General features: G+C 42.7%; 1 long non-coding RNA gene across 1 annotated transcript; it reads left to right on the top strand.

Moving 5' to 3' along the window:
- The first annotated feature begins 4733 nt into the window (after positions 1 to 4733).
- On the top strand, positions 4734 to 8284 carry LOC306997636. Its single transcript, XR_013797414.1, has 2 exons — positions 4734 to 4858; positions 8012 to 8284. It is a non-coding gene; the product is annotated as an uncharacterized lncRNA (long non-coding RNA).
- Positions 8285 to 13051: the final 4767 nt, after the last annotated feature.

Here is a 13051-nt window from a genome sequence, read left to right as displayed (position 1 = left end):
CAGTAAGGACGACATAACAGATCGACATAAACAGAGAACACACACATCAACATATACTAATTTTTTCGAACAACTAGACAATGACTGTTGACAAGGACAAATGTGTAGTACAAAGCACAAAGCAGTCGACTTATTTTTGGCACAAATGGAACCCCATTTGGAACAGGACTCTGTTGTTGTCTCGTTTGTTGTCTCGTTTGTTGTCTCTGTTGTTGTCTCGTTTGTTGTCTCTGTTGTTGTCTCTGTTGTTGTCTCGTTTGTTGTCTCTGTTGTTGTCTCGTTTGTTGTCTCGTTTGTTGTCTCTGTTGTTGTCTCTGTTGTTGTCTCGTTTGTTGTCTCTGTTGTTGTCTCTGTTGTTGTCTCGTTTGTTGTCTCTGTTGTTGTCTCTGTTGTTGTCTCTGTTGTTGTTGTCTCTGTTGTTGTCTCTGTTGTTGTTGTTGTCTCTGTTGTTGTCTCGTTTGTTGTCTCCGTTGTTGTCTCGTTTGTTGTCTCTGTTGTTGTCTCTGTTGTTGTCTCTGTTGTTGTTGTCTCTGTTGTTGTCTCTGTTGTTGTTGTTGTCTCTGTTGTTGTCTCGTTTGTTGTCTCGTTTGTTGTCTCGTTTGTTGTCTCTGTTGTTGTCTCTGTTGTTGTCTCGTTTGTTGTCTCTGTTGTTGTCTCGTTTGTTGTCTCGTTTGTTGTCTCTGTTGTCTCTGTTGTTGTCTCTGTTGTTGTCTCTGTTGTTGTCTCGTTTGTTGTCTCGTTTGTTGTCTCTGTTGTTGTCTCGTTTGTTGTCTCCGTTGTTGTCTCTGTTGTTGTCAATGTTGTTGTCTCTGTTGTTGTCTCTGTTGTTGTCTCGTTTGTTGTCTCGTTTGTTGTCTCTGTTGTTGTCTCGTTTGTTGTCTCTGTTGTTGTCTCGTTTGTTGTCTCTGTTGTTGTCTCGTTTGTTGTCTCTGTTGTTGTCTCGTTTGTTGTCTCTGTTGTTGTCTCGTTTGTTGTCTCTGTTGTTGTCTCGTTTGTTGTCTCGTTTGTTGTCTCTGTTGTCTCTGCTGTCTCTGTTGTTGTCTCTGTTGTTGTCTCTGTTGTTGTCTCTGTTGTTGTCTCGTTTGTTGTCTCTGTTGTCTCGTTTGTTGTCTCTGTTGTTGTCTCGTTTGTTGTCTCCGTTGTTGTGTCTGTTGTTGTCAATGTTGTTGTCTCTGTTGTTGTCTCTGTTGTTGTCTCGTTTGTTGTCTCGTTTGTTGTCTCTGTTGTTGTCTCGTTTGTTGTCTCTGTTGTTGTCTCTGTTGTTGTCTCGTTTGTTGTCTCTGTTGTTGTCTTGTTTGTTGTCTCTGTTGTCTCTGTTGTTGTCTCTGTTGTTGTCTCGTTTGTTGTCTCGTTTGTTGTCTCGTTTGTTGTCTCGTTTGTTGTCTCTGTTGTTGTCTCTGTTGTTGTCTCGTTTGTTGTCTCTGTTGTTGTCTCTGTTGTTGTCTCGTTTGTTGTCTCTGTTGTTGTCTCTGTTGTTGTCTCTGTTGTTGTCTCTGTTGTCTGCCTGCCACTGTCTCTGTTGTTGTCTCTGTTGTTGTCTCGTTTGTTGTCTCTGTTGTTGTCTCGTTTGTTGTCTCTGTTGTTGTCTCTGTTGTTGTCTCGTTTGTTGTCTCTGTTGTTGTCTCTGTTGTTGTCTCGTTTGTTGTCTCTGTTGTTGTCTCTGTTGTTGTCAATGTTGTTGTCTCTGTTGTTGTCTCTGTTGTTGTCTCTGTTGTTGTCTCTGTTGTTGTCTCTGTTGTTGTCTCTGTTGTTGTCTCGTTTGTTGTCTCGTTTGTTGTCTCTGTTGTTGTCTCGTTTGTTGTCTCGTTTGTTGTCTCGTTTGTTGTCTCTGTTGTTGTCTCTGTTGTTGTCTCGTTTGTTGTCTCTGTTGTTGTCTCTGTTGTTGTCTCGTTTGTTGTCTCTGTTGTTGTCTCTGTTGTCTGCCTGCCACTGTCTCTGTTGTTGTCTCTGTTGTTGTCTCGTTTGTTGTCTCTGTTGTTGTCTCGTTTGTTGTCTCTGATGTCTGCCTGCCACTGTCTCTGTTGTTGTCTCTGTTGTTGTCTCGTTTGTTGTCTCTGTTGTTGTCTCTGTTGTTGTCTCCGTTATTGTCTCTGTTGTTGTCTCGTTTGTTGTCTCTGTTGTTGTCTCGTTTGTTGTCTCTGTTGTTGTCTCGTTTGTTGTCTCTGTTGTTGTCTCTGTTGTTGTCTCCGTTGTTGTCTCTGTTGTTGTCTTGTTTGTTGTCTCTGTTGTTGTCTCGTTTGTTGTCTCTGTTGTCTCTGTTGTTGTCTCGTTTGTTGTCTCTGTTGTTGTCTCTGTTGTTGTCTCTGTTTTTGTCTCTGTTGTTGTCTCGTTTGTTGTCTCTGTTGTTGTCTCGTTTGTTGTCTCTGTTGTTGTCTCGTTTGTTGTCTCTGTTGTTGTCTCTGTTGTTGTTTCTGTTGTTGTCTCGTTTGTTGTCTCTGTTGTTGTCTCGTTTGTTGTCTCTGTTGTTGTCTCGTTTGTTGTCTCTATTGTTGTCTCGTTTTTTGTCTCGTTTGTTGTCTCTGTTGTTGTCTTTGTTGTTGTCTCGTTTGTCGTCTCGTTTGTTGTCTCTGTTGTTGTCTCTGTTGTTGTCGCTGTTGTTATCTCGTTTGTTGTCTCTGTTGTTGTCTCTGTTGTTGTCTCGTTTGTTGTCTCGTTTGTTGTCTCCGTTGTCTCTGTTGTTGTCTCGTTTGTTGTCTCTGTTGTTGTTTCTGTTGTTGTCTCGTTTGTTGTCTCTGTTGTTGTCTCGTTTGTTGTCTCTGTTGTGGTCTCGTTTGTTGTCTCGTTTGTTGTCTTTGTTGTTGTCTCGTTTGTCGTCTCGTTTGTTCTCTCTGTTGTTGTCGCTGTTGTTATCTCGTTTGTTGTCTCTGTTGTTGTCTCTGTTGTTGTCTCGTTTGTTGTCTCTGTTGTTGTCTCGTTTGTTGTCTCGTTTGTTGTCTCTGTTGTTGTCTCTGTTGTTGTCTCGTTTGTTGTCTCTGTTGTTGTCTCTGTTGTCTTTTGAGCACATGGGTTTTGTTTTTACAGCTCGCCATGTGCTCCGCTGTCATTGTGGCGTTTCCCCTCCCACTCGTCCTAGTTCTATGCAATCGCCGTGACAAACTTTTCTTTATTCTCCAAGTGCTGTTTTGTTCATGTTTTTATTTTTGTCCTGCTTCCTCTCTCTGCTCACCAGACCAGGGGGCTGTTCCATAAAAGATGCTAAGAAAAGCGGGGATTAAAGTCCAAAACCCGACTTGATTAAACCTAACAAATAAGTTGGGGCTAAAGCGGTTTCATAAAAGGTAATTCAAGTTCACGCAATCCTACTAATTTGATCCAGGTTTATCTAGTCTAGATAACTGCGTGTGCACGCGTTTCTTAAGCAGCCCTGGAGGTCGATCATAGATCAAATCGATCCACCATCAAACTGCATATATTTTGTGCTGTTTTATGCGTTTGAGACATGGTGTTTGCAAAACTTACATTTCACAGGAATATTCTCCATCTGAAAATCTTAGAAAGTCGTGCAAATAGTTCCATTTTGCTGTAAACTTCACATTGAACGAGCGCTGCAGCGCGCCAAATAGGAGCGCAATAATTCTGATACATTTTGCTTGGAAAATTAATAGGCTATGCAATATTTTATAACACCAGAAATATCTTCTAATTATAATAATTTATCTTTAGGATATTGGATCAGTTGCAGTGAACTTATATCTCATTAAACTCATATATTTTATACTTATAATAAAACAATTGAACAGAAGTAGGCCTAATTCAGGGAATCTTTTTTTTTAAAAGAAACCAAATATAATATAATAAAGATACAAAATATAGTTTTGGGTTTAGGACCTAAGCTACTTAAAAAAGATGACTTATACTTATTTAATTAGAATGCTGAGAATTACAGCTTTTAAAGCAATCTTTTTTTTTTTGTTGGAGAAAGCAAGAAGGTTTGGTTAGATTTAGTTTATACAGTGCATTATGGAGAGGATAACATGAAATTAAGAGCAAACATATACATTTTGAAAAGATATGTGCAACTCTAAAATCAAAGAATATTCCATAAAATAAAGGAATACATTAGCCTATAACTAAATAACCTTCCCTCCCTTTTAATTCTAGTTATTTGTTGTTTTATTTATTTACTTATTTAATATTTGATATTTAAATAATATTACTTTAATAACTTATTATGAATTATGTGTCATTATAAGAGTTTGATATAAATATGTGAATGTTTGATTTTTTCCATTTTTTTTTTCATATGTAAAAGTGTCTAACTATGTACTTAATGGTTGTTGTTCTAATTGTTTTTATGTGTTGGTGGGTATTATCACAAAAGAAAAAAGTAGAAGGAAAAATAAGATTTATTGGGGGAAATACAGGAACTGTCCATTTGTATAATTGTGTTAAATGTATTTGAATTGAAAGACATAATAAAGTACATAATATATATGCTAAAATATTGGTTGTTGGACATTAGATGTGCCTTATTTAGAATTTTAAACCTACAATTTAGTGTATTTTTAGGATAATAACTGTAAAGGGACTATTGTAATGGGGTAAATCAAGTGTAGGTTAATATAGCAATTACTAAGCTCAGATTCATCTTACCAGTTTAAATGTATACTGTGCTTTTGTAATTATTTATTTTAAATGTTGTGTTTCATACATTTTTAAAACTATCTAATTAAATCACAAAACATTCAGCCAGTAAGAAAAGAAAACCTGTAGGATATATATATTATGTACTTTAAATAATTGGAATCTGTTTTGGGAGCGACCTAGGCTCTACCGTGCTGATGGCCTGCACCCCAGCAGAATCGGAGCGGCTGTTCTGTCGGACAACATCTCCAAGACGTTACACACCATATGACTAGTAAGTCAAAGTCCAAATCACATTCTTTGCTGTCCCAAATTAATTGATATAAGTACCAGTGTAGAACACTATATAGAAACTGTGTCTATTCCTCGTTTAGTGAGGCCAAACAATAAATCTACTGTAGGATCTAAGAAAAATCTAATTGTGATTAAACCAGAAAATCTCAATATTAGTGAACAAAAACAATTTCTAAAGCTAGGTCTTCTAAACATTAGATCGCTTACACCTAAGGCGGTTATTGTAAATGAAATGGTCACTGATAATAGCTTCGATGTACTCTGCCTTACTGAAACCTGGCTTAAACCAAATGATTATTTCGGTCTTAATGAGTCCACTCCGCCAGGATACGGTTATAAGCATGAGCCCCGTCTGATTGGTCGTGGCGGCGGTGTTGCAACAATCTATAGAGATATTCTTAATGTTACTCAGAAAACAGGCCACAGGTTTAATTCGTTTGAAGTACTTGTTCTAAATGTTACGCTCCTAGATGTAAGAAAGAAATCCCTATTATCTCTAGCCTTGGCTACCGTATATAGACCGCCAGGGCCTTACGCTGATTTCCTAAAAGAGTTTGCAGATTTTCTCTCAGATCTATTAGTCAATGTCGATAAGGCAATAATTGTTGGAGATTTCAACATACACGTTGATAACACAAATGATGCGTTAGGAGCTGCGTTCACAGATTTATTAAACTCCTTTGGGGTCAAGCAAAACGTTAGTGGTCCCACTCATCGTCTTAATCATACTCTAGATTTAATTATATCATATGGAACCGATCCAACCGATATAGATATTATACCGCAAAGTGATGATGTCACTGATCATTACATGGTAACTTGCATACTACGTACGGCTGAAATGTGTCATGTTGCGCCGCGTTATCGACCAGGCAGAACAATCCTTCCAACTACTATAGATAGATTCTTGAATAGCTTACCTGATCTATCTCCGCTCCTCAGTGAACCCAAACTAACAGATGAACTAGAGGAAATGACTAGCAGTATGAGCACCATTCTCTCTAGTACATTAGAAATTGTTGCACCAATTAGATTAAAAAAGGTCAGAGAGAAAACTAAAGCACCATGGTACAACAGTGCTACGCATGTTATCAAGAGAGAAACTCGTAACTTAGAGCGCAAATGGAAACAAACTAATTTAGAGGTCTTTAGAATCGCGTGGAAAGACAGTATGTCACGTTATAAAAAGGCCCTAAAAGCAGCCAGGTCTGAGCATCTCCGCAAACTAATAGAAAATAACCAAAACAATCCAAGGTTTTTATTTAACACTGTGGCTAGATTAACAAATAAACAGACATCACCTGAACAAAATATTCCGTTACATTTTAATAGTAATGATTTCATGAATTTCTTCACTGAGAAAATAGAAAGCATCAGAAACACAATTGTAAATGTACAATCTTTGACAGCGTCTTATGATTCAGCCTCAATTATCGCCCCTCAAGAACAACTACAGAGCTTTACAACTATAGGACAGGAAGAGCTAAATAAACTTATCACTGCATCTAAACCAACAACATGTTTATTAGATCCAATACCCACTAAACTACTGAAAGAAGTGTTACCTGTAGTGGAAGAGCCTCTTCTCAATATTATTAACTCGTCTCTATCTTTAGGACATGTTCCAAAAACATTCAAGCTGGCAGTTATAAAACCTCTTATTAAGAAACCACAATTAGATCCAAATAACCTAGCAAACTACAGACCCATTTCAAATCTTCCATTTATGTCTAAAATACTAGAAAAAGTTGTGTCCGCTCAATTGTGCTCTTTCTTGCAAGAAAACGATATCTATGAAAAGTTTCAGTCTGGATTCAGGCCACATCATAGCACAGAAACTGCGCTGGTTAAAATTACAAATGATTTACTTTTAGCTTCTGACCAAGGCTGTATCTCAATACTAGTTTTACTCGATCTTAGTGCTGCGTTTGACACTATAGATCATAAAATACTCTTAGATCGACTTCAAAATTACACTGGTGTTCAGGGACAGGCATTAAGCTGGTTTAGATCGTACCTATCAGACCGTTACCATTTTGTCCATTTAAATGGGGAAAAATCAAAGATAACGTCAGTAAATTATGGAGTGCCGCAGGGATCTGTATTAGGCCCCCTGCTATTCTCAATTTATATGCTGCCACTTGGTAATATTATAAGAAAACATGGAATAAGTTTCCACTGTTATGCCGATGACACTCAATTATATATTTCATCTAGACCAGATGATAACACTAAATTATCTAAAATGACAGAGTGTGTTAAAGATATAAAATATTGGATGACGTGTAATTTTCTTCTATTAAATTCAGATAAAACGGAGGTATTACTGATTGGTCCAAAAAACTGCCCACAAAACCTCTTACAATACAACCTTAATCTAGATGGACGTCCTGTTACTTTATCCTCTACAGTAAAAGACCTGGGTGTTATACTAGACCGCAACTTGTCTTTTGAAAATCATATTTCAAATGTCACAAGAACAGCCTTTTTCCATCTTAGAAACATTGCTAAGCTACGTAATATGCTATCAGTTTCTGATGCAGAAAAGTGAGTTCATGCATTCATGACCTCGAGACTAGATTACTGTAATGCTTTATTAGCTGGTTGTCCTGCATCCTCCGTAAACAAGCTACAGTTAGTCCAAAATGCAGCTGCTAGAGTTCTTACTAAGTCAAGAAAATATGATCATACAACACCAATTTTATCATCTCTACACTGGTTACCTATTAAGTTCCGTATCAATTACAAAGTATTGTTACTGACCTATAAAGCCCTAAATGGTTTAGCTCCTGTGTATTTAAGAGATCTTCTATCGCCATATAATCCATCGCGCTCTTTAAGATCGCTAAATTCGAGGCTCCTGGTCGTACCTAGGATAACTAAGTCCACTAAAGGAGGGAGGGCGTTTTCACATCTAGCTCCTAAACTCTGGAATAGCCTTCCTGATATTGTCCGAGGTTCAGACTCGCTCTCCCAGTTTAAAACTAGATTAAAGACGCATCTCTTTAGCCAAGCATTCACATGATGCATCTCATACCTTTTATACTACAGTTAAATCAGATCAAATGCATTCATATTATGAACAGCAGCTACGCTAATTATTTCCCATCTGCCTTTTTTGTTGTTATCTCAGGACGCCTGTCCCGAGATAACTCAAATAGAGTTCGTCAGCTCCAGTTATGTATCCAGCCTCTCATGGAGACTTCAGATGCCCCAACGCCTGTGATGAGACGACTCGACGCCTGTGAAGAGACGACCCAACGCCGGCGATATGTTATGCCCTAAATTTCATGATTAACTAACTGTATTTTGTGTGTATATTTTTGAAATGCATTTTCTGTAAAGCTGCTTTGAAACAATGTGTATTGTGAAAAGCGCTATACAAATAAACTTGAATTGAATTGAATTGAATATATGTATATAAACCCCGACATATATTTGTATATAAACCCCGACATATATATGTTTTTAGGTCTATATTGTCTAATTTATCATTGTAGCCTTATTTAAGTTGATTTTCTTTACTGTATATTTATTTTTGGACTTACAGTGGTTAATAAAGTCCAATAATGGTATGAGAGATTGTCAGTAATTGTGTTCCTATTGGTCAGTGTTAGAGGATCTGTGCAACAACTGAGGCTTAGCCTGACAGTTAGCCTGCCCTGGACCAGGCTAGTTTCCCAGCATAAGTTGCCAGGGTAACTGAGTTTGAACTATTTTAAGTTTGCTTTATGAAACAGAATCAACCGACAATAAGTCTGACTAACCAAAATAAGTCTGGCTTGTATTCTAATCTTGGTTTATGGAACAGCCCCCTGGTTTCCCCAGGCATTCTCTGTTCTGCTGAGACTCTGGCTGCGTTCCAGTCCAACATGTTCATGCCCTTCACTCTAACTTCTTCTTTTTACTTTTTTTTCACTGGCTAACTTTCCTCTGTCTCGTTCACTCGGATGTACGTCATTGCTTACGTTGCATGAGTGCCCACTACTGGCAGAACCTTTGCAATGGGCTGAACTGGAACATGCTAATAAGCCTTGGATCACTTAGAATCCACTATGTGTCACAGTCTTCGTCTGCACCTGTCTATCTTAGTCTGCACTACACTTCCCAGAATCCCTTGTGTCTTCACACCTGAACTCACTCCCTCAATCATCCACCTGTTCATCGTCCTCATCATCTGTGTCACCTGTCTTCACCTGTGTTTCCTTGTCTGTTTCCCGCCACCAATCTGTTACCATGGACACTGATCACTTCCTCACAGCTGCCTGTCATTTGTGTTCATCATCACAGTGTATTTAAGTTCCTGTCTGTTATCAGTTCGGGGTCCGGTATTGTTTGTGTGTTATGTTGCACGCTGTTACACCCTGTTCACCTGCTATTGGAATAAACCTCGTTTACACTCCTATCCACGTTCGTCTGCTTGCTTCATCTGCCTAGTCGTGACAGAATACCGGACCTACCAAAAATGGATTTTAAATTAAAGGGTTAGTTCACCCAAAAATGAAAATAATGTCTTTAATGACTCACCCTCATGTCGTTCTAAGCCCGTAAGACCTCCGTTCATCTTCGGAACACAGTTTAAGATATTTTAGATTTAGTCCAAGAGCTTTCTGTCCCTCCATTGAAGCTGTATATACAGTATACTGGCCATGTCCAGAAAGGTAATAAAAACATCATCAAAGTAGTCCATGTGACATCAGTGGGTTAGTTAGAAGTTTTTGAAGCATCGAAAATACTTTTTGGTCCAAAAATAACACAAAATAAGACTTTATTCAGCATTGTATTCCCTCCCGGGTCTGTTGTCAATCCTTCACAGTTACGCTGATGACGTGTTTTCTGGTGCGCCCGAGCTTCATTTATAGACTGAGGGAAATGCACGCTGTAAAAGTGTCTCATCCGCGACATGCACATTTACGCACCATTAAAAAAATGATATCCACGCAAACAATGTAGAATAGCTTGAATATAGCGTGCGTCTACCTCAGACTGTAAACGAAGCTCGGGCGCACCAGATAACACGTCATCAGCGTCTTACGTCAGCAGCGTCACTGCGGAGTCCTGAACGCAGATTCACAACAGACCCGGGAGAGAATACAATGCTGAATAAAGTCTTATTTTGTGTTATTTTTGGACCAAAAAGTATTTTCGATGCTTCAAAAACTTCTAACTAACCCACTGATGTCACATGGACTACTTTGATGATGTTTTTATTACCTTTATGGACATGGACAGTATACTGTATATACAGTTTCAATGGAGGGACAGAAATCTCTCGGACTAAATTTAAAATATCTTAAACTGTGTTCCGAAGATGAACGGAGGTCTTACGGGCTTAGAACGACATGAGGGTGAGTCATTAATGACATTATTTTCATTTTTGGGTGAACTAACCCTTTAATATATCATAGAGTTTGTTTGTTTGTGGTGGTGATTAGACGAGATCTGCGGTGACCATACCTGTCAACACTCCCGTTTTCACCGGGACTCTCCCGTATTTCACACCCATCTCCCGCCCCCCTCCCGTTTTGTCCTTTCTCCCGTGAAACTCCCGTAATTTGTATTCCCAAACGTCGTTATGAATAATCACATCAATATATTATTCCAAGGTTGCCCAGTTGCCAGATCTTGTATGAAACCCATCCTACTCGCGCAATCAACACATCACATTTAAACCCATTTGTGAGCTCAACCTGGCTACAACTTGGTAGCGCTGTTGACGTGCACAGATCGACGTTGGAAATTGAATAAAGCGATCATGGTAGAAATGGGAGGAGAAGACTCCGTGGTAAATATTTCACGTAAATAACGCAGCATCCGTTTTTCAGTCTGTGGCGTGATGGAGTCGGTCAGTCTGTGGCGTGATGGAGTCGGTCAGTCTGCGGCGTGATGGAGTCGGTCAGTCTGCGGTGTGATGGAGTCGGTCAGTCTGAGGCGTGATGGAGTCGGTCAGTCTGAGGCGTGATGGAGTCGGTCAGTCTGCGGCGTGATGGAGTCGGTCAGTCTGTGGCGTGATGAAGTCGGTCAGTCTGCGGCGTGATGGAGTCGGTCAGTCTGCGGCGTGATGGAGTCGGTCAGTCTGTGGCGTGATGGAGTCGGTCAGTCTGCGGCGTGATGGAGTCGGTCAGTCTGAGGCGTGATGGAGTCGGTCAGTCTGTGGCGTGATGGAGTCGGTCAGTCTGTGGCGGGATGGAGTCGGTCAGTCTGTGGCGTGATGGAGTCGGTCAGTCTGCGGCGTGATGGAGTCGGTCAGTCTGAGGAGTGATGGAGTAGGTCAGTCTGAGGCGTGATGGAGTCGGTCAGTCTGCGGCGTGATGGAGTCGGTCAGTCTGCGGCGTGATGGAGTCGGTCAGTCTGCGGCGTGATGGAGTCGGTCAGTCTGCGGCGTGATGGAGTCGGTCAGTCTGAGGCGTGATGGAGTCGGTCAGTCTGTGGCGTGATGGAGTCGGTCAGTCTGCGGCGTGATGGAGTCGGTCAGTCTGCGGCGTGATGGAGTCGGTCAGTCTGTGGCGTGATGGAGTCGGTCAGTCTGTGGCGTGATGGAGTCGGTCAGTCTGCGGCGTGATGGAGTCGGTCAGTCTGCGGCGTGATGGAGTCGGTCAGTCTGCGGCGTGATGGAGTCGGTCAGTCTGTGGTGTGATGGAGTCGGTCAGTCTGCGGCGTGATGGAGTCGGTCAGTCTGTGGTGTGATGAGTCGGTCAGTCTGCGGCGTGATGGAGTCGGTCAGTCTGTGGCGTGATGGAGTCGGTCAGTCTGCGGTGTGATGGAGTCGGTCAGTCTGTGGCGTGATGGAGTCGGTCAGTCTGTGGCGTGATGGAGTCGGTCAGTCTGCGGCGTGATGGAGTCGTCAGTCTGTGGGGTGATGGAGTCGGTCAGTCTGTGGCGTGATGGGGTCGGTCAGTCTGTGGCGTGATGGAGTCGGTCAGTCTGCGGTGTGATGGAGTCGGTCAGTCTGCGGTGTGATGGAGTCGGTCAGTCTGCGGCGTGATGGAGTCGGTCAGTCTGTGGCGTGATGGAGTCGGTCAGTCTGTGGCGTGATGGAGTCGGTCAGTCTGCGGCGTGATGGAGTCGGTCAGTCTGTGGCGTGATGGAGTCGGTCAGTCTGCGGCGTGATGGAGTCGGTCAGTCTGTGGCGTGATGGAGTCGGTCAGTCTGTGGCGTGATGGAGTCGGTCAGTCTGCGGCGTGATGGAGTCGTCAGTCTGTGGGGTGATGGAGTCGGTCAGTCTGTGGCGTGATGGAGTCGGTCAGTCTGTGGCGTGATGGAGTCGGTCAGTCTGTGGCGTGATGGAGTCGGTCAGTCTGTGGCGTGATGGAGTCGGTCAGTCTGTGGCGTGATGGAGTCGGTCAGTCTGCGGCGTGATGGAGTCGGTCAGTCTGCGGCGTGATGGAGTCGGTCAGTCTGCGGCGTGATGGAGTCGTCAGTCTGCGGCGTGATGGAGTCGGTCAGTCTGCGGCGTGATGGAGTCGGTCAGTCTGTGGCGTGATGGAGTCGGTCAGTCTGGCGTGATGGAGTCGGTCAGTCTGTGGCGTGATGGAGTCGGTCAGTCTGTGGCGTGATGGAGTCGGTGAGTCTGGCGTGATGGAGTCGGTCAGTCTGTGGCGTGATGGAGTCGGTCAGTCTGTGGCGTGATGGAGTCGGTCAGTCTGTGGCGTGATGGAGTCGGTCAGTCTGTGGCGTGATGGAGTCGGTCAGTCTGCGGCGTGATGGAGTCGGTCAGTCTGTGGGGTGATGGAGTCGGTCAGTCTGTGGCGTGATGGGGTCGGTCAGTCTGCGGCGTGATGGAGTCGGTCAGTCTGTGGCGTGATGGAGTCGGTCAGTCTGTGGCGTGATGGAGTCGGTCAGTCTGCGGCGTGATGGAGTCGTCAGTCTGTGGGGTGATGGAGTCGGTCAGTCTGTGGCGTGATGGAGTCGGTCAGTCTGTGGCGTGATGGAGTAGGTCAGTCTGCGGCGTGATGGAGTCGGTCAGTCTGCGGCGTGATGGAGTCGGTCAGTCTGTGGCGTGATGGAGTCGGTCAGTCTGAGGCGTGATGGAGTCGGTCAGTCTGAGGCGTGATGGAGTCGGTCAGTCTGCGGCGTGATGGAGTCGGTCAGTCTGTGGCGTGATGGAGTCGGTGAGTCTGGCGTGATGGAGTCGGTCAGTCTGTGGCGTGATGGAGTCGGTCAGTCTTTGGCG

Source organism: Phoxinus phoxinus, assembly GCF_949152265.1.
Source record: "Phoxinus phoxinus genome assembly, chromosome: 4".
Taxonomy (NCBI): Eukaryota; Metazoa; Chordata; class Actinopteri; order Cypriniformes; family Leuciscidae; genus Phoxinus; species Phoxinus phoxinus.
Note: the sequence above shows the minus strand (reverse complement) of the source record. Positions and strands in the feature narration are given on the sequence as shown.